Source organism: Lepisosteus oculatus, unplaced genomic scaffold (assembly GCF_040954835.1).
Source record: "Lepisosteus oculatus isolate fLepOcu1 unplaced genomic scaffold, fLepOcu1.hap2 HAP2_SCAFFOLD_405, whole genome shotgun sequence".
Taxonomy (NCBI): Eukaryota; Metazoa; Chordata; class Actinopteri; order Semionotiformes; family Lepisosteidae; genus Lepisosteus; species Lepisosteus oculatus.
Genome location: NW_027167940.1, coordinates 214 through 20,000, shown reverse-complemented (window position 1 = coordinate 20,000; position 19,787 = coordinate 214). Strand labels below are relative to the sequence as shown.

General features: G+C 63.4%; 20 non-coding genes across 20 annotated transcripts; all 20 read left to right on the top strand.

The window, feature by feature from the left end:
- The first annotated feature begins 224 nt into the window (after positions 1-224).
- On the top strand, positions 225-415 carry LOC138229093 (U2 spliceosomal RNA). Its single transcript, XR_011185573.1, has one exon. It is a non-coding gene; the product is annotated as a U2 spliceosomal RNA (small nuclear RNA).
- An 817-nt stretch (positions 416-1,232) lies between these two features.
- Positions 1,233-1,423, top strand: LOC138229092 (U2 spliceosomal RNA). Its single transcript, XR_011185572.1, has one exon. It is a non-coding gene; the product is annotated as a U2 spliceosomal RNA (small nuclear RNA).
- An 819-nt stretch (positions 1,424-2,242) lies between these two features.
- On the top strand, positions 2,243-2,433 carry LOC138229091 (U2 spliceosomal RNA). The gene has a single exon (XR_011185571.1). It is a non-coding gene; the product is annotated as a U2 spliceosomal RNA (small nuclear RNA).
- An 819-nt stretch (positions 2,434-3,252) lies between these two features.
- On the top strand, positions 3,253-3,443 carry LOC138229090 (U2 spliceosomal RNA). Its single transcript, XR_011185570.1, has one exon. It is a non-coding gene; the product is annotated as a U2 spliceosomal RNA (small nuclear RNA).
- Positions 3,444-4,264: 821 nt separating this feature from the next.
- LOC138229088 (U2 spliceosomal RNA) lies at positions 4,265-4,455 on the top strand. The gene has a single exon (XR_011185569.1). It is a non-coding gene; the product is annotated as a U2 spliceosomal RNA (small nuclear RNA).
- Positions 4,456-5,274: 819 nt separating this feature from the next.
- On the top strand, positions 5,275-5,465 carry LOC138229086 (U2 spliceosomal RNA). The gene has a single exon (XR_011185567.1). It is a non-coding gene; the product is annotated as a U2 spliceosomal RNA (small nuclear RNA).
- Positions 5,466-6,284: 819 nt separating this feature from the next.
- Positions 6,285-6,475, top strand: LOC138229085 (U2 spliceosomal RNA). Its single transcript, XR_011185566.1, has one exon. It is a non-coding gene; the product is annotated as a U2 spliceosomal RNA (small nuclear RNA).
- Positions 6,476-7,294: 819 nt separating this feature from the next.
- LOC138229084 (U2 spliceosomal RNA) lies at positions 7,295-7,485 on the top strand. Its single transcript, XR_011185565.1, has one exon. It is a non-coding gene; the product is annotated as a U2 spliceosomal RNA (small nuclear RNA).
- Positions 7,486-8,300: 815 nt separating this feature from the next.
- Positions 8,301-8,491, top strand: LOC138229083 (U2 spliceosomal RNA). The gene has a single exon (XR_011185564.1). It is a non-coding gene; the product is annotated as a U2 spliceosomal RNA (small nuclear RNA).
- Positions 8,492-9,308: 817 nt separating this feature from the next.
- On the top strand, positions 9,309-9,499 carry LOC138229082 (U2 spliceosomal RNA). The gene has a single exon (XR_011185563.1). It is a non-coding gene; the product is annotated as a U2 spliceosomal RNA (small nuclear RNA).
- An 818-nt stretch (positions 9,500-10,317) lies between these two features.
- LOC138229081 (U2 spliceosomal RNA) lies at positions 10,318-10,508 on the top strand. The gene has a single exon (XR_011185562.1). It is a non-coding gene; the product is annotated as a U2 spliceosomal RNA (small nuclear RNA).
- An 819-nt stretch (positions 10,509-11,327) lies between these two features.
- LOC138229080 (U2 spliceosomal RNA) lies at positions 11,328-11,518 on the top strand. Its single transcript, XR_011185561.1, has one exon. It is a non-coding gene; the product is annotated as a U2 spliceosomal RNA (small nuclear RNA).
- Positions 11,519-12,335: 817 nt separating this feature from the next.
- LOC138229072 (U2 spliceosomal RNA) lies at positions 12,336-12,526 on the top strand. Its single transcript, XR_011185555.1, has one exon. It is a non-coding gene; the product is annotated as a U2 spliceosomal RNA (small nuclear RNA).
- Positions 12,527-13,345: 819 nt separating this feature from the next.
- On the top strand, positions 13,346-13,536 carry LOC138229061 (U2 spliceosomal RNA). The gene has a single exon (XR_011185544.1). It is a non-coding gene; the product is annotated as a U2 spliceosomal RNA (small nuclear RNA).
- Positions 13,537-14,350: 814 nt separating this feature from the next.
- Positions 14,351-14,541, top strand: LOC138229050 (U2 spliceosomal RNA). Its single transcript, XR_011185533.1, has one exon. It is a non-coding gene; the product is annotated as a U2 spliceosomal RNA (small nuclear RNA).
- An 815-nt stretch (positions 14,542-15,356) lies between these two features.
- LOC138229121 (U2 spliceosomal RNA) lies at positions 15,357-15,547 on the top strand. Its single transcript, XR_011185602.1, has one exon. It is a non-coding gene; the product is annotated as a U2 spliceosomal RNA (small nuclear RNA).
- Positions 15,548-16,364: 817 nt separating this feature from the next.
- Positions 16,365-16,555, top strand: LOC138229110 (U2 spliceosomal RNA). The gene has a single exon (XR_011185591.1). It is a non-coding gene; the product is annotated as a U2 spliceosomal RNA (small nuclear RNA).
- Positions 16,556-17,372: 817 nt separating this feature from the next.
- Positions 17,373-17,563, top strand: LOC138229099 (U2 spliceosomal RNA). Its single transcript, XR_011185580.1, has one exon. It is a non-coding gene; the product is annotated as a U2 spliceosomal RNA (small nuclear RNA).
- Positions 17,564-18,378: 815 nt separating this feature from the next.
- On the top strand, positions 18,379-18,569 carry LOC138229087 (U2 spliceosomal RNA). Its single transcript, XR_011185568.1, has one exon. It is a non-coding gene; the product is annotated as a U2 spliceosomal RNA (small nuclear RNA).
- An 818-nt stretch (positions 18,570-19,387) lies between these two features.
- LOC138229044 (U2 spliceosomal RNA) lies at positions 19,388-19,578 on the top strand. Its single transcript, XR_011185527.1, has one exon. It is a non-coding gene; the product is annotated as a U2 spliceosomal RNA (small nuclear RNA).
- The last annotated feature ends 209 nt before the right edge of the window (positions 19,579-19,787 follow it).

Genomic DNA, 19,787 nt, shown 5'->3' with positions numbered 1-19,787 from the left:
CCCCTGCGGCTGCGGTCGTTGTCGGGCCGTTGACAGGAGATCCAAGAGCAGGGCCCCCGCCCGGGACTGGCGGGCAGGCAGGCGAGCAAGCAGGCAGGCAAGAGAGGGGGAGAGCGGAGTCCGGGCGGCCGGCAGCCGCGTGCGGACCGGGCTCCCGAGGCGTCGGCCTGCGCCGCTGCGCGCCAGCCGGACGCCCGCGCGCCCGCCCAAGGCCGGCGTCGGGCATCGCTTCTCGGCCTTTTGGCTAAGATCAAGTGTAGTATCTGTTCTTATCAGTTTAATATCTGATACGTCCCCCATCGGGGGACCACATATTAAACGGATTTTTGGAACAGGGAGCTGGATCAGGAGCTTGCTCCGTCCTCTCCACGCATCGGCCCGGTATTGCAGCGCCTCCGGGAGCGGTGCACCACCTTCTCTCAGCGGTGAAAAGACAGACGTAGCTAGCAAGCAAGCAAGCAAGCAAGCAAGCGAGGTGGACTGGAGCTCCTTCTTCTCGGGTCTCGTCTCTCGTCCATCTGTGTGTCTCTCTCTCCCCCTCCCCCTCCCCGTCTCCGTTCCCGTGCTCCCTCTGTGCACTTTCCCGCGTCTCGACTCTCTGGGCAAGCAGGCCGGCCCCCTTTTCGGCTCCCGTGCGTTTTCCCTCCAAAAAACTTAGTTTTTTCAGCCTTTTCCCAGGGAGGCAGGCGTGGCTTTTGTGTGTGTGTGTGTGTGTGTATGTGTGTGTGTGTGTGTGTGTGTGTGTCCCCGTCCTCGCAGGCGGGCCCCTTTCGACAGCCGGGCGGTTTCCCTCCAAAAAACTTAGTATATACACCTTTTCTTCCTTTTTTTCCGGCAGGCGGGCAGGCGCGCGCGTCTGTGTGTGTGTGTGTCCCCGTCCCTCCCGAGAGAGCGCTGCCCCTTGCCTCTGCCCGCAGGTGCCGACGGTCCGCTTTCGCTTGCAGCTCGCTCGGCACAGCTGCTGCTGGTGGGAGGGGCCTAAGCTAAGGAGGCCGGCCGGCTGGCGCCCCCCTGCGGCTGCGGTCGTTGTCGGGCCGTTGACAGGAGATCCAAGAGCAGGGCCCCCGCCCGGGACTGGCGGGCAGGCAGGCGAGCAAGCAGGCAGGCAAGAGAGGGGGAGAGCGGAGTCCGGGCGGCCGGCAGCCGCGTGCGGACCGGGCTCCCGAGGCGTCGGCCTGCGCCGCTGCGCGCCAGCCGGACGCCCGCGCGCCCGCCCAAGGCCGGCGTCGGGCATCGCTTCTCGGCCTTTTGGCTAAGATCAAGTGTAGTATCTGTTCTTATCAGTTTAATATCTGATACGTCCCCCATCGGGGGACCACATATTAAACGGATTTTTGGAACAGGGAGCTGGATCAGGAGCTTGCTCCGTCCTCTCCACGCATCGGCCCGGTATTGCAGCGCCTCCGGGAGCGGTGCACCACCTTCTCTCAGCGGTGAAAAGACAGACGTAGCTAGCAAGCAAGCAAGCAAGCAAGCAAGCGAGGTGGACTGGAGCTCCTTCTTCTCGGGTCTCGTCTCTCGTCCATCTGTGTGTCTCTCTCTCCCCCTCCCCCTCCCCGTCTCCGTTCCCGTGCTCCCTCTGTGCACTTTCCCGCGTCTCGACTCTCTGGGCAAGCAGGCCGGCCCCCTTTTCGGCTCCCGTGCGTTTTCCCTCCAAAAAACTTAGTTTTTTCAGCCTTTTCCCAGGGAGGCAGGCGTGGCTTTTGTGTGTGTGTGTGTGTGTGTGTATGTGTGTGTGTGTGTGTGTGTGTGTGTCCCCGTCCTCGCAGGCGGGCCCCTTTCGACAGCCGGGCGGTTTCCCTCCAAAAAACTTAGTATATACACCTTTTCTTCCTTTTTTTCCGGCAGGCGGGCAGGCGCGCGCGTCTGTGTGTGTGTGTGTCCCCGTCCCTCCCGAGAGAGCGCTGCCCCTTGCCTCTGCCCGCAGGTGCCGACGGTCCGCTTTCGCTTGCAGCTCGCTCGGCACAGCTGCTGCTGGTGGGAGGGGCCTAAGCTAAGGAGGCCGGCCGGCTGGCGCCCCCCTGCGGCTGCGGTCGTTGTCGGGCCGTTGACAGGAGATCCAAGAGCAGGGCCCCCGCCCGGGACTGGCGGGCAGGCAGGCGAGCAAGCAGGCAGGCAAGAGAGGGGGAGAGCGGAGTCCGGGCGGCCGGCAGCCGCGTGCGGACCGGGCTCCCGAGGCGTCGGCCTGCGCCGCTGCGCGCCAGCCGGACGCCCGCGCGCCCGCCCAAGGCCGGCGTCGGGCATCGCTTCTCGGCCTTTTGGCTAAGATCAAGTGTAGTATCTGTTCTTATCAGTTTAATATCTGATACGTCCCCCATCGGGGGACCACATATTAAACGGATTTTTGGAACAGGGAGCTGGATCAGGAGCTTGCTCCGTCCTCTCCACGCATCGGCCCGGTATTGCAGCGCCTCCGGGAGCGGTGCACCACCTTCTCTCAGCGGTGAAAAGACAGACGTAGCTAGCAAGCAAGCAAGCAAGCAAGCAAGCGAGGTGGACTGGAGCTCCTTCTTCTCGGGTCTCGTCTCTCGTCCATCTGTGTGTCTCTCTCTCCCCCTCCCCCTCCCCGTCTCCGTTCCCGTGCTCCCTCTGTGCACTTTCCCGCGTCTCGACTCTCTGGGCAAGCAGGCCGGCCCCCTTTTCGGCTCCCGTGCGTTTTCCCTCCAAAAAACTTAGTTTTTTCAGCCTTTTCCCAGGGAGGCAGGCGTGGCTTTTGTGTGTGTGTGTGTGTGTGTGTGTATGTGTGTGTGTGTGTGTGTGTGTGTCCCCGTCCTCGCAGGCGGGCCCCTTTCGACAGCCGGGCGGTTTCCCTCCAAAAAACTTAGTATATACACCTTTTCTTCCTTTTTTTCCGGCAGGCGGGCAGGCGCGCGCGTCTGTGTGTGTGTGTGTCCCCGTCCCTCCCGAGAGAGCGCTGCCCCTTGCCTCTGCCCGCAGGTGCCGACGGTCCGCTTTCGCTTGCAGCTCGCTCGGCACAGCTGCTGCTGGTGGGAGGGGCCTAAGCTAAGGAGGCCGGCCGGCTGGCGCCCCCCTGCGGCTGCGGTCGTTGTCGGGCCGTTGACAGGAGATCCAAGAGCAGGGCCCCCGCCCGGGACTGGCGGGCAGGCAGGCGAGCAAGCAGGCAGGCAAGAGAGGGGGAGAGCGGAGTCCGGGCGGCCGGCAGCCGCGTGCGGACCGGGCTCCCGAGGCGTCGGCCTGCGCCGCTGCGCGCCAGCCGGACGCCCGCGCGCCCGCCCAAGGCCGGCGTCGGGCATCGCTTCTCGGCCTTTTGGCTAAGATCAAGTGTAGTATCTGTTCTTATCAGTTTAATATCTGATACGTCCCCCATCGGGGGACCACATATTAAACGGATTTTTGGAACAGGGAGCTGGATCAGGAGCTTGCTCCGTCCTCTCCACGCATCGGCCCGGTATTGCAGCGCCTCCGGGAGCGGTGCACCACCTTCTCTCAGCGGTGAAAAGACAGACGTAGCTAGCAAGCAAGCAAGCAAGCAAGCAAGCGAGGTGGACTGGAGCTCCTTCTTCTCGGGTCTCGTCTCTCGTCCATCTGTGTGTCTCTCTCTCCCCCTCCCCCTCCCCGTCTCCGTTCCCGTGCTCCCTCTGTGCACTTTCCCGCGTCTCGACTCTCTGGGCAAGCAGGCCGGCCCCCTTTTCGGCTCCCGTGCGTTTTCCCTCCAAAAAACTTAGTTTTTTCAGCCTTTTCCCAGGGAGGCAGGCGTGGCTTTTGTGTGTGTGTGTGTGTGTGTGTATGTGTGTGTGTGTGTGTGTGTGTGTGTGTCCCCGTCCTCGCAGGCGGGCCCCTTTCGACAGCCGGGCGGTTTCCCTCCAAAAAACTTAGTATATACACCTTTTCTTCCTTTTTTTCCGGCAGGCGGGCAGGCGCGCGCGTCTGTGTGTGTGTGTGTCCCCGTCCCTCCCGAGAGAGCGCTGCCCCTTGCCTCTGCCCGCAGGTGCCGACGGTCCGCTTTCGCTTGCAGCTCGCTCGGCACAGCTGCTGCTGGTGGGAGGGGCCTAAGCTAAGGAGGCCGGCCGGCTGGCGCCCCCCTGCGGCTGCGGTCGTTGTCGGGCCGTTGACAGGAGATCCAAGAGCAGGGCCCCCGCCCGGGACTGGCGGGCAGGCAGGCGAGCAAGCAGGCAGGCAAGAGAGGGGGAGAGCGGAGTCCGGGCGGCCGGCAGCCGCGTGCGGACCGGGCTCCCGAGGCGTCGGCCTGCGCCGCTGCGCGCCAGCCGGACGCCCGCGCGCCCGCCCAAGGCCGGCGTCGGGCATCGCTTCTCGGCCTTTTGGCTAAGATCAAGTGTAGTATCTGTTCTTATCAGTTTAATATCTGATACGTCCCCCATCGGGGGACCACATATTAAACGGATTTTTGGAACAGGGAGCTGGATCAGGAGCTTGCTCCGTCCTCTCCACGCATCGGCCCGGTATTGCAGCGCCTCCGGGAGCGGTGCACCACCTTCTCTCAGCGGTGAAAAGACAGACGTAGCTAGCAAGCAAGCAAGCAAGCAAGCAAGCGAGGTGGACTGGAGCTCCTTCTTCTCGGGTCTCGTCTCTCGTCCATCTGTGTGTCTCTCTCTCCCCCTCCCCCTCCCCGTCTCCGTTCCCGTGCTCCCTCTGTGCACTTTCCCGCGTCTCGACTCTCTGGGCAAGCAGGCCGGCCCCCTTTTCGGCTCCCGTGCGTTTTCCCTCCAAAAAACTTAGTTTTTTCAGCCTTTTCCCAGGGAGGCAGGCGTGGCTTTTGTGTGTGTGTGTGTGTGTGTGTGTATGTGTGTGTGTGTGTGTGTGTGTGTCCCCGTCCTCGCAGGCGGGCCCCTTTCGACAGCCGGGCGGTTTCCCTCCAAAAAACTTAGTATATACACCTTTTCTTCCTTTTTTTCCGGCAGGCGGGCAGGCGCGCGCGTCTGTGTGTGTGTGTGTCCCCGTCCCTCCCGAGAGAGCGCTGCCCCTTGCCTCTGCCCGCAGGTGCCGACGGTCCGCTTTCGCTTGCAGCTCGCTCGGCACAGCTGCTGCTGGTGGGAGGGGCCTAAGCTAAGGAGGCCGGCCGGCTGGCGCCCCCCTGCGGCTGCGGTCGTTGTCGGGCCGTTGACAGGAGATCCAAGAGCAGGGCCCCCGCCCGGGACTGGCGGGCAGGCAGGCGAGCAAGCAGGCAGGCAAGAGAGGGGGAGAGCGGAGTCCGGGCGGCCGGCAGCCGCGTGCGGACCGGGCTCCCGAGGCGTCGGCCTGCGCCGCTGCGCGCCAGCCGGACGCCCGCGCGCCCGCCCAAGGCCGGCGTCGGGCATCGCTTCTCGGCCTTTTGGCTAAGATCAAGTGTAGTATCTGTTCTTATCAGTTTAATATCTGATACGTCCCCCATCGGGGGACCACATATTAAACGGATTTTTGGAACAGGGAGCTGGATCAGGAGCTTGCTCCGTCCTCTCCACGCATCGGCCCGGTATTGCAGCGCCTCCGGGAGCGGTGCACCACCTTCTCTCAGCGGTGAAAAGACAGACGTAGCTAGCAAGCAAGCAAGCAAGCAAGCAAGCGAGGTGGACTGGAGCTCCTTCTTCTCGGGTCTCGTCTCTCGTCCATCTGTGTGTCTCTCTCTCCCCCTCCCCCTCCCCGTCTCCGTTCCCGTGCTCCCTCTGTGCACTTTCCCGCGTCTCGACTCTCTGGGCAAGCAGGCCGGCCCCCTTTTCGGCTCCCGTGCGTTTTCCCTCCAAAAAACTTAGTTTTTTCAGCCTTTTCCCAGGGAGGCAGGCGTGGCTTTTGTGTGTGTGTGTGTGTGTGTGTGTATGTGTGTGTGTGTGTGTGTGTGTGTCCCCGTCCTCGCAGGCGGGCCCCTTTCGACAGCCGGGCGGTTTCCCTCCAAAAAACTTAGTATATACACCTTTTCTTCCTTTTTTTCCGGCAGGCGGGCAGGCGCGCGCGTCTGTGTGTGTGTGTGTCCCCGTCCCTCCCGAGAGAGCGCTGCCCCTTGCCTCTGCCCGCAGGTGCCGACGGTCCGCTTTCGCTTGCAGCTCGCTCGGCACAGCTGCTGCTGGTGGGAGGGGCCTAAGCTAAGGAGGCCGGCCGGCTGGCGCCCCCCTGCGGCTGCGGTCGTTGTCGGGCCGTTGACAGGAGATCCAAGAGCAGGGCCCCCGCCCGGGACTGGCGGGCAGGCAGGCGAGCAAGCAGGCAGGCAAGAGAGGGGGAGAGCGGAGTCCGGGCGGCCGGCAGCCGCGTGCGGACCGGGCTCCCGAGGCGTCGGCCTGCGCCGCTGCGCGCCAGCCGGACGCCCGCGCGCCCGCCCAAGGCCGGCGTCGGGCATCGCTTCTCGGCCTTTTGGCTAAGATCAAGTGTAGTATCTGTTCTTATCAGTTTAATATCTGATACGTCCCCCATCGGGGGACCACATATTAAACGGATTTTTGGAACAGGGAGCTGGATCAGGAGCTTGCTCCGTCCTCTCCACGCATCGGCCCGGTATTGCAGCGCCTCCGGGAGCGGTGCACCACCTTCTCTCAGCGGTGAAAAGACAGACGTAGCTAGCAAGCAAGCAAGCAAGCAAGCAAGCGAGGTGGACTGGAGCTCCTTCTTCTCGGGTCTCGTCTCTCGTCCATCTGTGTGTCTCTCTCTCCCCCTCCCCCTCCCCGTCTCCGTTCCCGTGCTCCCTCTGTGCACTTTCCCGCGTCTCGACTCTCTGGGCAAGCAGGCCGGCCCCCTTTTCGGCTCCCGTGCGTTTTCCCTCCAAAAAACTTAGTTTTTTCAGCCTTTTCCCAGGGAGGCAGGCGTGGCTTTTGTGTGTGTGTGTGTGTGTGTGTATGTGTGTGTGTGTGTGTGTGTGTGTGTCCCCGTCCTCGCAGGCGGGCCCCTTTCGACAGCCGGGCGGTTTCCCTCCAAAAAACTTAGTATATACACCTTTTCTTCCTTTTTTTCCGGCAGGCGGGCAGGCGCGCGCGTCTGTGTGTGTGTGTGTCCCCGTCCCTCCCGAGAGAGCGCTGCCCCTTGCCTCTGCCCGCAGGTGCCGACGGTCCGCTTTCGCTTGCAGCTCGCTCGGCACAGCTGCTGCTGGTGGGAGGGGCCTAAGCTAAGGAGGCCGGCCGGCTGGCGCCCCCCTGCGGCTGCGGTCGTTGTCGGGCCGTTGACAGGAGATCCAAGAGCAGGGCCCCCGCCCGGGACTGGCGGGCAGGCAGGCGAGCAAGCAGGCAGGCAAGAGAGGGGGAGAGCGGAGTCCGGGCGGCCGGCAGCCGCGTGCGGACCGGGCTCCCGAGGCGTCGGCCTGCGCCGCTGCGCGCCAGCCGGACGCCCGCGCGCCCGCCCAAGGCCGGCGTCGGGCATCGCTTCTCGGCCTTTTGGCTAAGATCAAGTGTAGTATCTGTTCTTATCAGTTTAATATCTGATACGTCCCCCATCGGGGGACCACATATTAAACGGATTTTTGGAACAGGGAGCTGGATCAGGAGCTTGCTCCGTCCTCTCCACGCATCGGCCCGGTATTGCAGCGCCTCCGGGAGCGGTGCACCACCTTCTCTCAGCGGTGAAAAGACAGACGTAGCTAGCAAGCAAGCAAGCAAGCAAGCAAGCGAGGTGGACTGGAGCTCCTTCTTCTCGGGTCTCGTCTCTCGTCCATCTGTGTGTCTCTCTCTCCCCCTCCCCCTCCCCGTCTCCGTTCCCGTGCTCCCTCTGTGCACTTTCCCGCGTCTCGACTCTCTGGGCAAGCAGGCCGGCCCCCTTTTCGGCTCCCGTGCGTTTTCCCTCCAAAAAACTTAGTTTTTTCAGCCTTTTCCCAGAGGCAGGCGTGGCTTTTGTGTGTGTGTGTGTGTGTGTGTATGTGTGTGTGTGTGTGTGTGTGTGTCCCCGTCCTCGCAGGCGGGCCCCTTTCGACAGCCGGGCGGTTTCCCTCCAAAAAACTTAGTATATACACCTTTTCTTCCTTTTTTTCCGGCAGGCGGGCAGGCGCGCGCGTCTGTGTGTGTGTGTGTCCCCGTCCCTCCCGAGAGAGCGCTGCCCCTTGCCTCTGCCCGCAGGTGCCGACGGTCCGCTTTCGCTTGCAGCTCGCTCGGCACAGCTGCTGCTGGTGGGAGGGGCCTAAGCTAAGGAGGCCGGCCGGCTGGCGCCCCCCTGCGGCTGCGGTCGTTGTCGGGCCGTTGACAGGAGATCCAAGAGCAGGGCCCCCGCCCGGGACTGGCGGGCAGGCAGGCGAGCAAGCAGGCAGGCAAGAGAGGGGGAGAGCGGAGTCCGGGCGGCCGGCAGCCGCGTGCGGACCGGGCTCCCGAGGCGTCGGCCTGCGCCGCTGCGCGCCAGCCGGACGCCCGCGCGCCCGCCCAAGGCCGGCGTCGGGCATCGCTTCTCGGCCTTTTGGCTAAGATCAAGTGTAGTATCTGTTCTTATCAGTTTAATATCTGATACGTCCCCCATCGGGGGACCACATATTAAACGGATTTTTGGAACAGGGAGCTGGATCAGGAGCTTGCTCCGTCCTCTCCACGCATCGGCCCGGTATTGCAGCGCCTCCGGGAGCGGTGCACCACCTTCTCTCAGCGGTGAAAAGACAGACGTAGCTAGCAAGCAAGCAAGCAAGCAAGCAAGCGAGGTGGACTGGAGCTCCTTCTTCTCGGGTCTCGTCTCTCGTCCATCTGTGTGTCTCTCTCTCCCCCTCCCCCTCCCCGTCTCCGTTCCCGTGCTCCCTCTGTGCACTTTCCCGCGTCTCGACTCTCTGGGCAAGCAGGCCGGCCCCCTTTTCGGCTCCCGTGCGTTTTCCCTCCAAAAAACTTAGTTTTTTCAGCCTTTTCCCAGGGAGGCAGGCGTGGCTTTTGTGTGTGTGTGTGTGTGTGTGTATGTGTGTGTGTGTGTGTGTGTGTGTCCCCGTCCTCGCAGGCGGGCCCCTTTCGACAGCCGGGCGGTTTCCCTCCAAAAAACTTAGTATATACACCTTTTCTTCCTTTTTTTCCGGCAGGCGGGCAGGCGCGCGCGTCTGTGTGTGTGTGTGTCCCCGTCCCTCCCGAGAGAGCGCTGCCCCTTGCCTCTGCCCGCAGGTGCCGACGGTCCGCTTTCGCTTGCAGCTCGCTCGGCACAGCTGCTGCTGGTGGGAGGGGCCTAAGCTAAGGAGGCCGGCCGGCTGGCGCCCCCCTGCGGCTGCGGTCGTTGTCGGGCCGTTGACAGGAGATCCAAGAGCAGGGCCCCCGCCCGGGACTGGCGGGCAGGCAGGCGAGCAAGCAGGCAGGCAAGAGAGGGGGAGAGCGGAGTCCGGGCGGCCGGCAGCCGCGTGCGGACCGGGCTCCCGAGGCGTCGGCCTGCGCCGCTGCGCGCCAGCCGGACGCCCGCGCGCCCGCCCAAGGCCGGCGTCGGGCATCGCTTCTCGGCCTTTTGGCTAAGATCAAGTGTAGTATCTGTTCTTATCAGTTTAATATCTGATACGTCCCCCATCGGGGGACCACATATTAAACGGATTTTTGGAACAGGGAGCTGGATCAGGAGCTTGCTCCGTCCTCTCCACGCATCGGCCCGGTATTGCAGCGCCTCCGGGAGCGGTGCACCACCTTCTCTCAGCGGTGAAAAGACAGACGTAGCTAGCAAGCAAGCAAGCAAGCAAGCAAGCGAGGTGGACTGGAGCTCCTTCTTCTCGGGTCTCGTCTCTCGTCCATCTGTGTGTCTCTCTCTCCCCCTCCCCCTCCCCGTCTCCGTTCCCGTGCTCCCTCTGTGCACTTTCCCGCGTCTCGACTCTCTGGGCAAGCAGGCCGGCCCCCTTTTCGGCTCCCGTGCGTTTTCCCTCCAAAAAACTTAGTTTTTTCAGCCTTTTCCCAGGGAGGCAGGCGTGGCTTTGTGTGTGTGTGTGTGTGTGTGTGTATGTGTGTGTGTGTGTGTGTGTGTGTCCCCGTCCTCGCAGGCGGGCCCCTTTCGACAGCCGGGCGGTTTCCCTCCAAAAAACTTAGTATATACACCTTTTCTTCCTTTTTTTCCGGCAGGCGGGCAGGCGCGCGCGTCTGTGTGTGTGTGTGTCCCCGTCCCTCCCGAGAGAGCGCTGCCCCTTGCCTCTGCCCGCAGGTGCCGACGGTCCGCTTTCGCTTGCAGCTCGCTCGGCACAGCTGCTGCTGGTGGGAGGGGCCTAAGCTAAGGAGGCCGGCCGGCTGGCGCCCCCCTGCGGCTGCGGTCGTTGTCGGGCCGTTGACAGGAGATCCAAGAGCAGGGCCCCCGCCCGGGACTGGCGGGCAGGCAGGCGAGCAAGCAGGCAGGCAAGAGAGGGGGAGAGCGGAGTCCGGGCGGCCGGCAGCCGCGTGCGGACCGGGCTCCCGAGGCGTCGGCCTGCGCCGCTGCGCGCCAGCCGGACGCCCGCGCGCCCGCCCAAGGCCGGCGTCGGGCATCGCTTCTCGGCCTTTTGGCTAAGATCAAGTGTAGTATCTGTTCTTATCAGTTTAATATCTGATACGTCCCCCATCGGGGGACCACATATTAAACGGATTTTTGGAACAGGGAGCTGGATCAGGAGCTTGCTCCGTCCTCTCCACGCATCGGCCCGGTATTGCAGCGCCTCCGGGAGCGGTGCACCACCTTCTCTCAGCGGTGAAAAGACAGACGTAGCTAGCAAGCAAGCAAGCAAGCAAGCAAGCGAGGTGGACTGGAGCTCCTTCTTCTCGGGTCTCGTCTCTCGTCCATCTGTGTGTCTCTCTCTCCCCCTCCCCCTCCCCGTCTCCGTTCCCGTGCTCCCTCTGTGCACTTTCCCGCGTCTCGACTCTCTGGGCAAGCAGGCCGGCCCCCTTTTCGGCTCCCGTGCGTTTTCCCTCCAAAAAACTTAGTTTTTTCAGCCTTTTCCCAGGGAGGCAGGCGTGGCTTTTGTGTGTGTGTGTGTGTGTGTGTGTATGTGTGTGTGTGTGTGTGTGTGTGTCCCCGTCCTCGCAGGCGGGCCCCTTTCGACAGCCGGGCGGTTTCCCTCCAAAAAACTTAGTATATACACCTTTTCTTCCTTTTTTTCCGGCAGGCGGGCAGGCGCGCGCGTCTGTGTGTGTGTGTGTCCCCGTCCCTCCCGAGAGAGCGCTGCCCCTTGCCTCTGCCCGCAGGTGCCGACGGTCCGCTTTCGCTTGCAGCTCGCTCGGCACAGCTGCTGCTGGTGGGAGGGGCCTAAGCTAAGGAGGCCGGCCGGCTGGCGCCCCCCTGCGGCTGCGGTCGTTGTCGGGCCGTTGACAGGAGATCCAAGAGCAGGGCCCCCGCCCGGGACTGGCGGGCAGGCAGGCGAGCAAGCAGGCAGGCAAGAGAGGGGGAGAGCGGAGTCCGGGCGGCCGGCAGCCGCGTGCGGACCGGGCTCCCGAGGCGTCGGCCTGCGCCGCTGCGCGCCAGCCGGACGCCCGCGCGCCCGCCCAAGGCCGGCGTCGGGCATCGCTTCTCGGCCTTTTGGCTAAGATCAAGTGTAGTATCTGTTCTTATCAGTTTAATATCTGATACGTCCCCCATCGGGGGACCACATATTAAACGGATTTTTGGAACAGGGAGCTGGATCAGGAGCTTGCTCCGTCCTCTCCACGCATCGGCCCGGTATTGCAGCGCCTCCGGGAGCGGTGCACCACCTTCTCTCAGCGGTGAAAAGACAGACGTAGCTAGCAAGCAAGCAAGCAAGCAAGCAAGCGAGGTGGACTGGAGCTCCTTCTTCTCGGGTCTCGTCTCTCGTCCATCTGTGTGTCTCTCTCTCCCCCTCCCCCTCCCCGTCTCCGTTCCCGTGCTCCCTCTGTGCACTTTCCCGCGTCTCGACTCTCTGGGCAAGCAGGCCGGCCCCCTTTTCGGCTCCCGTGCGTTTTCCCTCCAAAAAACTTAGTTTTTTCAGCCTTTTCCCAGGGAGGCAGGCGTGGCTTTTGTGTGTGTGTGTGTGTGTGTGTGTATGTGTGTGTGTGTGTGTGTGTGTCCCCGTCCTCGCAGGCGGGCCCCTTTCGACAGCCGGGCGGTTTCCCTCCAAAAAACTTAGTATATACACCTTTTCTTCCTTTTTTTCCGGCAGGCGGGCAGGCGCGCGCGTCTGTGTGTGTGTGTGTCCCCGTCCCTCCCGAGAGAGCGCTGCCCCTTGCCTCTGCCCGCAGGTGCCGACGGTCCGCTTTCGCTTGCAGCTCGCTCGGCACAGCTGCTGCTGGTGGGAGGGGCCTAAGCTAAGGAGGCCGGCCGGCTGGCGCCCCCCTGCGGCTGCGGTCGTTGTCGGGCCGTTGACAGGAGATCCAAGAGCAGGGCCCCCGCCCGGGACTGGCGGGCAGGCAGGCGAGCAAGCAGGCAGGCAAGAGAGGGGGAGAGCGGAGTCCGGGCGGCCGGCAGCCGCGTGCGGACCGGGCTCCCGAGGCGTCGGCCTGCGCCGCTGCGCGCCAGCCGGACGCCCGCGCGCCCGCCCAAGGCCGGCGTCGGGCATCGCTTCTCGGCCTTTTGGCTAAGATCAAGTGTAGTATCTGTTCTTATCAGTTTAATATCTGATACGTCCCCCATCGGGGGACCACATATTAAACGGATTTTTGGAACAGGGAGCTGGATCAGGAGCTTGCTCCGTCCTCTCCACGCATCGGCCCGGTATTGCAGCGCCTCCGGGAGCGGTGCACCACCTTCTCTCAGCGGTGAAAAGACAGACGTAGCTAGCAAGCAAGCAAGCAAGCAAGCAAGCGAGGTGGACTGGAGCTCCTTCTTCTCGGGTCTCGTCTCTCGTCCATCTGTGTGTCTCTCTCTCCCCCTCCCCCTCCCCGTCTCCGTTCCCGTGCTCCCTCTGTGCACTTTCCCGCGTCTCGACTCTCTGGGCAAGCAGGCCGGCCCCCTTTTCGGCTCCCGTGCGTTTTCCCTCCAAAAAACTTAGTTTTTTCAGCCTTTTCCCAGGGAGGCAGGCGTGGCTTTTGTGTGTGTGTGTGTGTGTGTGTGTATGTGTGTGTGTGTGTGTGTGTGTGTCCCCGTCCTCGCAGGCGGGCCCCTTTCGACAGCCGGGCGGTTTCCCTCCAAAAAACTTAGTATATACACCTTTTCTTCCTTTTTTTCCGGCAGGCGGGCAGGCGCGCGCGTCTGTGTGTGTGTGTGTCCCCGTCCCTCCCGAGAGAGCGCTGCCCCTTGCCTCTGCCCGCAGGTGCCGACGGTCCGCTTTCGCTTGCAGCTCGCTCGGCACAGCTGCTGCTGGTGGGAGGGGCCTAAGCTAAGGAGGCCGGCCGGCTGGCGCCCCCCTGCGGCTGCGGTCGTTGTCGGGCCGTTGACAGGAGATCCAAGAGCAGGGCCCCCGCCCGGGACTGGCGGGCAGGCAGGCGAGCAAGCAGGCAGGCAAGAGAGGGGGAGAGCGGAGTCCGGGCGGCCGGCAGCCGCGTGCGGACCGGGCTCCCGAGGCGTCGGCCTGCGCCGCTGCGCGCCAGCCGGACGCCCGCGCGCCCGCCCAAGGCCGGCGTCGGGCATCGCTTCTCGGCCTTTTGGCTAAGATCAAGTGTAGTATCTGTTCTTATCAGTTTAATATCTGATACGTCCCCCATCGGGGGACCACATATTAAACGGATTTTTGGAACAGGGAGCTGGATCAGGAGCTTGCTCCGTCCTCTCCACGCATCGGCCCGGTATTGCAGCGCCTCCGGGAGCGGTGCACCACCTTCTCTCAGCGGTGAAAAGACAGACGTAGCTAGCAAGCAAGCAAGCAAGCAAGCAAGCGAGGTGGACTGGAGCTCCTTCTTCTCGGGTCTCGTCTCTCGTCCATCTGTGTGTCTCTCTCTCCCCCTCCCCCTCCCCGTCTCCGTTCCCGTGCTCCCTCTGTGCACTTTCCCGCGTCTCGACTCTCTGGGCAAGCAGGCCGGCCCCCTTCGGCTCCCGTGCGTTTTCCCTCCAAAAAACTTAGTTTTTTCAGCCTTTTCCCAGGGAGGCAGGCGTGGCTTTGTGTGTGTGTGTGTGTGTGTGTGTATGTGTGTGTGTGTGTGTGTGTGTCCCCGTCCTCGCAGGCGGGCCCCTTTCGACAGCCGGGCGGTTTCCCTCCAAAAAACTTAGTATATACACCTTTTCTTCCTTTTTTTCCGGCAGGCGGGCAGGCGCGCGCGTCTGTGTGTGTGTGTGTCCCCGTCCCTCCCGAGAGAGCGCTGCCCCTTGCCTCTGCCCGCAGGTGCCGACGGTCCGCTTTCGCTTGCAGCTCGCTCGGCACAGCTGCTGCTGGTGGGAGGGGCCTAAGCTAAGGAGGCCGGCCGGCTGGCGCCCCCCTGCGGCTGCGGTCGTTGTCGGGCCGTTGACAGGAGATCCAAGAGCAGGGCCCCCGCCCGGGACTGGCGGGCAGGCAGGCGAGCAAGCAGGCAGGCAAGAGAGGGGGAGAGCGGAGTCCGGGCGGCCGGCAGCCGCGTGCGGACCGGGCTCCCGAGGCGTCGGCCTGCGCCGCTGCGCGCCAGCCGGACGCCCGCGCGCCCGCCCAAGGCCGGCGTCGGGCATCGCTTCTCGGCCTTTTGGCTAAGATCAAGTGTAGTATCTGTTCTTATCAGTTTAATATCTGATACGTCCCCCATCGGGGGACCACATATTAAACGGATTTTTGGAACAGGGAGCTGGATCAGGAGCTTGCTCCGTCCTCTCCACGCATCGGCCCGGTATTGCAGCGCCTCCGGGAGCGGTGCACCACCTTCTCTCAGCGGTGAAAAGACAGACGTAGCTAGCAAGCAAGCAAGCAAGCAAGCAAGCGAGGTGGACTGGAGCTCCTTCTTCTCGGGTCTCGTCTCTCGTCCATCTGTGTGTCTCTCTCTCCCCCTCCCCCTCCCCGTCTCCGTTCCCGTGCTCCCTCTGTGCACTTTCCCGCGTCTCGACTCTCTGGGCAAGCAGGCCGGCCCCCTTTTCGGCTCCCGTGCGTTTTCCCTCCAAAAAACTTAGTTTTTTCAGCCTTTTCCCAGGGAGGCAGGCGTGGCTTTTGTGTGTGTGTGTGTGTGTGTGTGTGTATGTGTGTGTGTGTGTGTGTCCCCGTCCTCGCAGGCGGGCCCCTTTCGACAGCCGGGCGGTTTCCCTCCAAAAAACTTAGTATATACACCTTTTCTTCCTTTTTTTCCGGCAGGCGGGCAGGCGCGCGCGTCTGTGTGTGTGTGTGTCCCCGTCCCTCCCGAGAGAGCGCTGCCCCTTGCCTCTGCCCGCAGGTGCCGACGGTCCGCTTTCGCTTGCAGCTCGCTCGGCACAGCTGCTGCTGGTGGGAGGGGCCTAAGCTAAGGAGGCCGGCCGGCTGGCGCCCCCCTGCGGCTGCGGTCGTTGTCGGGCCGTTGACAGGAGATCCAAGAGCAGGGCCCCCGCCCGGGACTGGCGGGCAGGCAGGCGAGCAAGCAGGCAGGCAAGAGAGGGGGAGAGCGGAGTCCGGGCGGCCGGCAGCCGCGTGCGGACCGGGCTCCCGAGGCGTCGGCCTGCGCCGCTGCGCGCCAGCCGGACGCCCGCGCGCCCGCCCAAGGCCGGCGTCGGGCATCGCTTCTCGGCCTTTTGGCTAAGATCAAGTGTAGTATCTGTTCTTATCAGTTTAATATCTGATACGTCCCCCATCGGGGGACCACATATTAAACGGATTTTTGGAACAGGGAGCTGGATCAGGAGCTTGCTCCGTCCTCTCCACGCATCGGCCCGGTATTGCAGCGCCTCCGGGAGCGGTGCACCACCTTCTCTCAGCGGTGAAAAGACAGACGTAGCTAGCAAGCAAGCAAGCAAGCAAGCAAGCGAGGTGGACTGGAGCTCCTTCTTCTCGGGTCTCGTCTCTCGTCCATCTGTGTGTCTCTCTCTCCCCCTCCCCCTCCCCGTCTCCGTTCCCGTGCTCCCTCTGTGCACTTTCCCGCGTCTCGACTCTCTGGGCAAGCAGGCCGGCCCCCTTTTCGGCTCCCGTGCGTTTTCCCTCCAAAAAACTTAGTTTTTTCAGCCTTTTCCCAGGGAGGCAGGCGTGGCTTTTGTGTGTGTGTGTGTGTGTGTGTGTATGTGTGTGTGTGTGTGTGTGTGTCCCCGTCCTCGCAGGCGGGCCCCTTTCGACAGCCGGGCGGTTTCCCTCCAAAAAACTTAGTATATACACCTTTTCTTCCTTTTTTTCCGGCAGGCGGGCAGGCGCGCGCGTCTGTGTGTGTGTGTGTCCCCGTCCCTCCCGAGAGAGCGCTGCCCCTTGCCTCTGCCCGCAGGTGCCGACGGTCCGCTTTCGCTTGCAGCTCGCTCGGCACAGCTGCTGCTGGTGGGAGGGGCCTAAGCTAAGGAGGCCGGCCGGCTGGCGCCCCCCTGCGGCTGCGGTCGTTGTCGGGCCGTTGACAGGAGATCCAAGAGCAGGGCCCCCGCCCGGGACTGGCGGGCAGGCAGGCGAGCAAGCAGGCAGGCAAGAGAGGGGGAGAGCGGAGTCCGGGCGGCCGGCAGCCGCGTGCGGACCGGGCTCCCGAGGCGTCGGCCTGCGCCGCTGCGCGCCAGCCGGACGCCCGCGCGCCCGCCCAAGGCCGGCGTCGGGCATCGCTTCTCGGCCTTTTGGCTAAGATCAAGTGTAGTATCTGTTCTTATCAGTTTAATATCTGATACGTCCCCCATCGGGGGACCACATATTAAACGGATTTTTGGAACAGGGAGCTGGATCAGGAGCTTGCTCCGTCCTCTCCACGCATCGGCCCGGTATTGCAGCGCCTCCGGGAGCGGTGCACCACCTTCTCTCAGCGGTGAAAAGACAGACGTAGCTAGCAAGCAAGCAAGCAAGCAAGCAAGCGAGGTGGACTGGAGCTCCTTCTTCTCGGGTCTCGTCTCTCGTCCATCTGTGTGTCTCTCTCTCCCCCTCCCCCTCCCCGTCTCCGTTCCCGTGCTCCCTCTGTGCACTTTCCCGCGTCTCGACTCTCTGGGCAAGCAGGCCGGCCCCCTTTTCGGCTCCCGTGCGTTTTCCCTCCAAAAAACTTAGTTTTTTCAGCCTTTTCCCAGGGAGGCAGGCGTGGCTTTTGTGTGTGTGTGTGTGTGTGTGTGTATGTGTGTGTGTGTGTGTGTGTGTCCCCGTCCTCGCAGGCGGGCCCCTTTCGACAGCCGGGCGGTTTCCCTCCAAAAAACTTAGTATATACACCTTTTCTTCCTTTTTTTCCGGCAGGCGGGCAGGCGCGCGCGTCTGTGTGTGTGTGTGTCCCCGTCCCTCCCGAGAGAGCGCTGCCCCTTGCCTCTGCCCGCAGGTGCCGACGGTCCGCTTTCGCTTGCAGCTCGCTCGGCACAGCTGCTGCTGGTGGGAGGGGCCTAAGCTAAGGAGGCCGGCCGGCTGGCGCCCCCCTGCGGCTGCGGTCGTTGTCGGGCCGTTGACAGGAGATCCAAGAGCAGGGCCCCCGCCCGGGACTGGCGGGCAGGCAGGCGAGCAAGCAGGCAGGCAAGAGAGGGGGAGAGCGGAGTCCGGGCGGCCGGCAGCCGCGTGCGGACCGGGCTCCCGAGGCGTCGGCCTGCGCCGCTGCGCGCCAGCCGGACGCCCGCGCGCCCGCCCAAGGCCGGCGTCGGGCATCGCTTCTCGGCCTTTTGGCTAAGATCAAGTGTAGTATCTGTTCTTATCAGTTTAATATCTGATACGTCCCCCATCGGGGGACCACATATTAAACGGATTTTTGGAACAGGGAGCTGGATCAGGAGCTTGCTCCGTCCTCTCCACGCATCGGCCCGGTATTGCAGCGCCTCCGGGAGCGGTGCACCACCTTCTCTCAGCGGTGAAAAGACAGACGTAGCTAGCAAGCAAGCAAGCAAGCAAGCAAGCGAGGTGGACTGGAGCTCCTTCTTCTCGGGTCTCGTCTCTCGTCCATCTGTGTGTCTCTCTCTCCCCCTCCCCCTCCCCGTCTCCGTTCCCGTGCTCCCTCTGTGCACTTTCCCGCGTCTCGACTCTCTGGGCAAGCAGGCCGGCCCCCTTTTCGGCTCCCGTGCGTTTTCCCTCCAAAAAACTTAGTTTTTTCAGCCTTTTCCCAGGGAGGCAGGCGTGGCTTTTGTGTGTGTGTGTGTGTGTGTGTGTATGTGTGTGTGTGTGTGTGTGTCCCCGTCCTCGCAGGCGGGCCCCTTTCGACAGCCGGGCGGTTTCCCTCCAAAAAACTTAGTATATACACCTTTTCTTCCTTTTTTTCCGGCAGGCGGGCAGGCGCGCGCGTCTGTGTGTGTGTGTGTCCCCGTCCCTCCCGAGAGAGCGCTGCCCCTTGCCTCTGCCCGCAGGTGCCGACGGTCCGCTTTCGCTTGCAGCTCGCTCGGCACAGCTGCTGCTGGTGGGAGGGGCCTAAGCTAAGGAGGCCGGCCGGCTGGCGCCCCCCTGCGGCTGCGGTCGTTGTCGGGCCGTTGACAGGAGATCCAAGAGCAGGGCCCCCGCCCGGGACTGGCGGGCAGGCAGGCGAGCAAGCAGGCAGGCAAGAGAGGGGGAGAGCGGAGTCCGGGCGGCCGGCAGCCGCGTGCGGACCGGGCTCCCGAGGCGTCGGCCTGCGCCGCTGCGCGCCAGCCGGACGCCCGCGCGCCCGCCCAAGGCCGGCGTCGGGCATCGCTTCTCGGCCTTTTGGCTAAGATCAAGTGTAGTATCTGTTCTTATCAGTTTAATATCTGATACGTCCCCCATCGGGGGACCACATATTAAACGGATTTTTGGAACAGGGAGCTGGATCAGGAGCTTGCTCCGTCCTCTCCACGCATCGGCCCGGTATTGCAGCGCCTCCGGGAGCGGTGCACCACCTTCTCTCAGCGGTGAAAAGACAGACGTAGCTAGCAAGCAAGCAAGCAAGCAAGCAAGCGAGGTGGACTGGAGCTCCTTCTTCTCGGGTCTCGTCTCTCGTCCATCTGTGTGTCTCTCTCTCCCCCTCCCCCTCCCCGTCTCCGTTCCCGTGCTCCCTCTGTGCACTTTCCCGCGTCTCGACTCTCTGGGCAAGCAGGCCGGCCCCCTTTTCGGCTCCCGTGCGTTTTCCCTCCAAAAAACTTAGTTTTTTCAGCCTTTTCCCAGGGAGGCAGGCGTGGCTTTGTGTGTGTGTGTGTGTGTGTGTGTGTATGTGTGTGTGTGTGTGTGTGTGTCCCCGTCCTCGCAGGCGGGCCCCTTTCGACAGCCGGGCGGTTTCCCTCCAAAAAACTTAGTATATACACCTTTTCTTCCTTTTTTTCCGGCAGGCGGGCAGGCGCGCGCGTCTGTGTGTGTGTGTGTCCCCGTCCCTCCCGAGAGAGCGCTGCCCCTTGCCTCTGCCCGCAGGTGCCGACGGTCCGCTTTCGCTTGCAGCTCGCTCGGCACAGCTGCTGCTGGTGGGAGGGGCCTAAGCTAAGGAGGCCGGCCGGCTGGCGCCCCCCTGCGGCTGCGGTCGTTGTCGGGCCGTTGACAGGAGATCCAAGAGCAGGGCCCCCGCCCGGGACTGGCGGGCAGGCAGGCGAGCAAGCAGGCAGGCAAGAGAGGGGGAGAGCGGAGTCCGGGCGGCCGGCAGCCGCGTGCGGACCGGGCTCCCGAGGCGTCGGCCTGCGCCGCTGCGCGCCAGCCGGACGCCCGCGCGCCCGCCCAAGGCCGGCGTCGGGCATCGCTTCTCGGCCTTTTGGCTAAGATCAAGTGTAGTATCTGTTCTTATCAGTTTAATATCTGATACGTCCCCCATCGGGGGACCACATATTAAACGGATTTTTGGAACAGGGAGCTGGATCAGGAGCTTGCTCCGTCCTCTCCACGCATCGGCCCGGTATTGCAGCGCCTCCGGGAGCGGTGCACCACCTTCTCTCAGCGGTGAAAAGACAGACGTAGCTAGCAAGCAAGCAAGCAAGCAAGCAAGCGAGGTGGACTGGAGCTCCTTCTTCTCGGGTCTCGTCTCTCGTCCATCTGTGTGTCTCTCTCTCCCCCTCCCCCTCCCCGTCTCCGTTCCCGTGCTCCCTCTGTGCACTTTCCCGCGTCTCGACTCTCTGGGCAAGCAGGCCGGCCCCCTTTT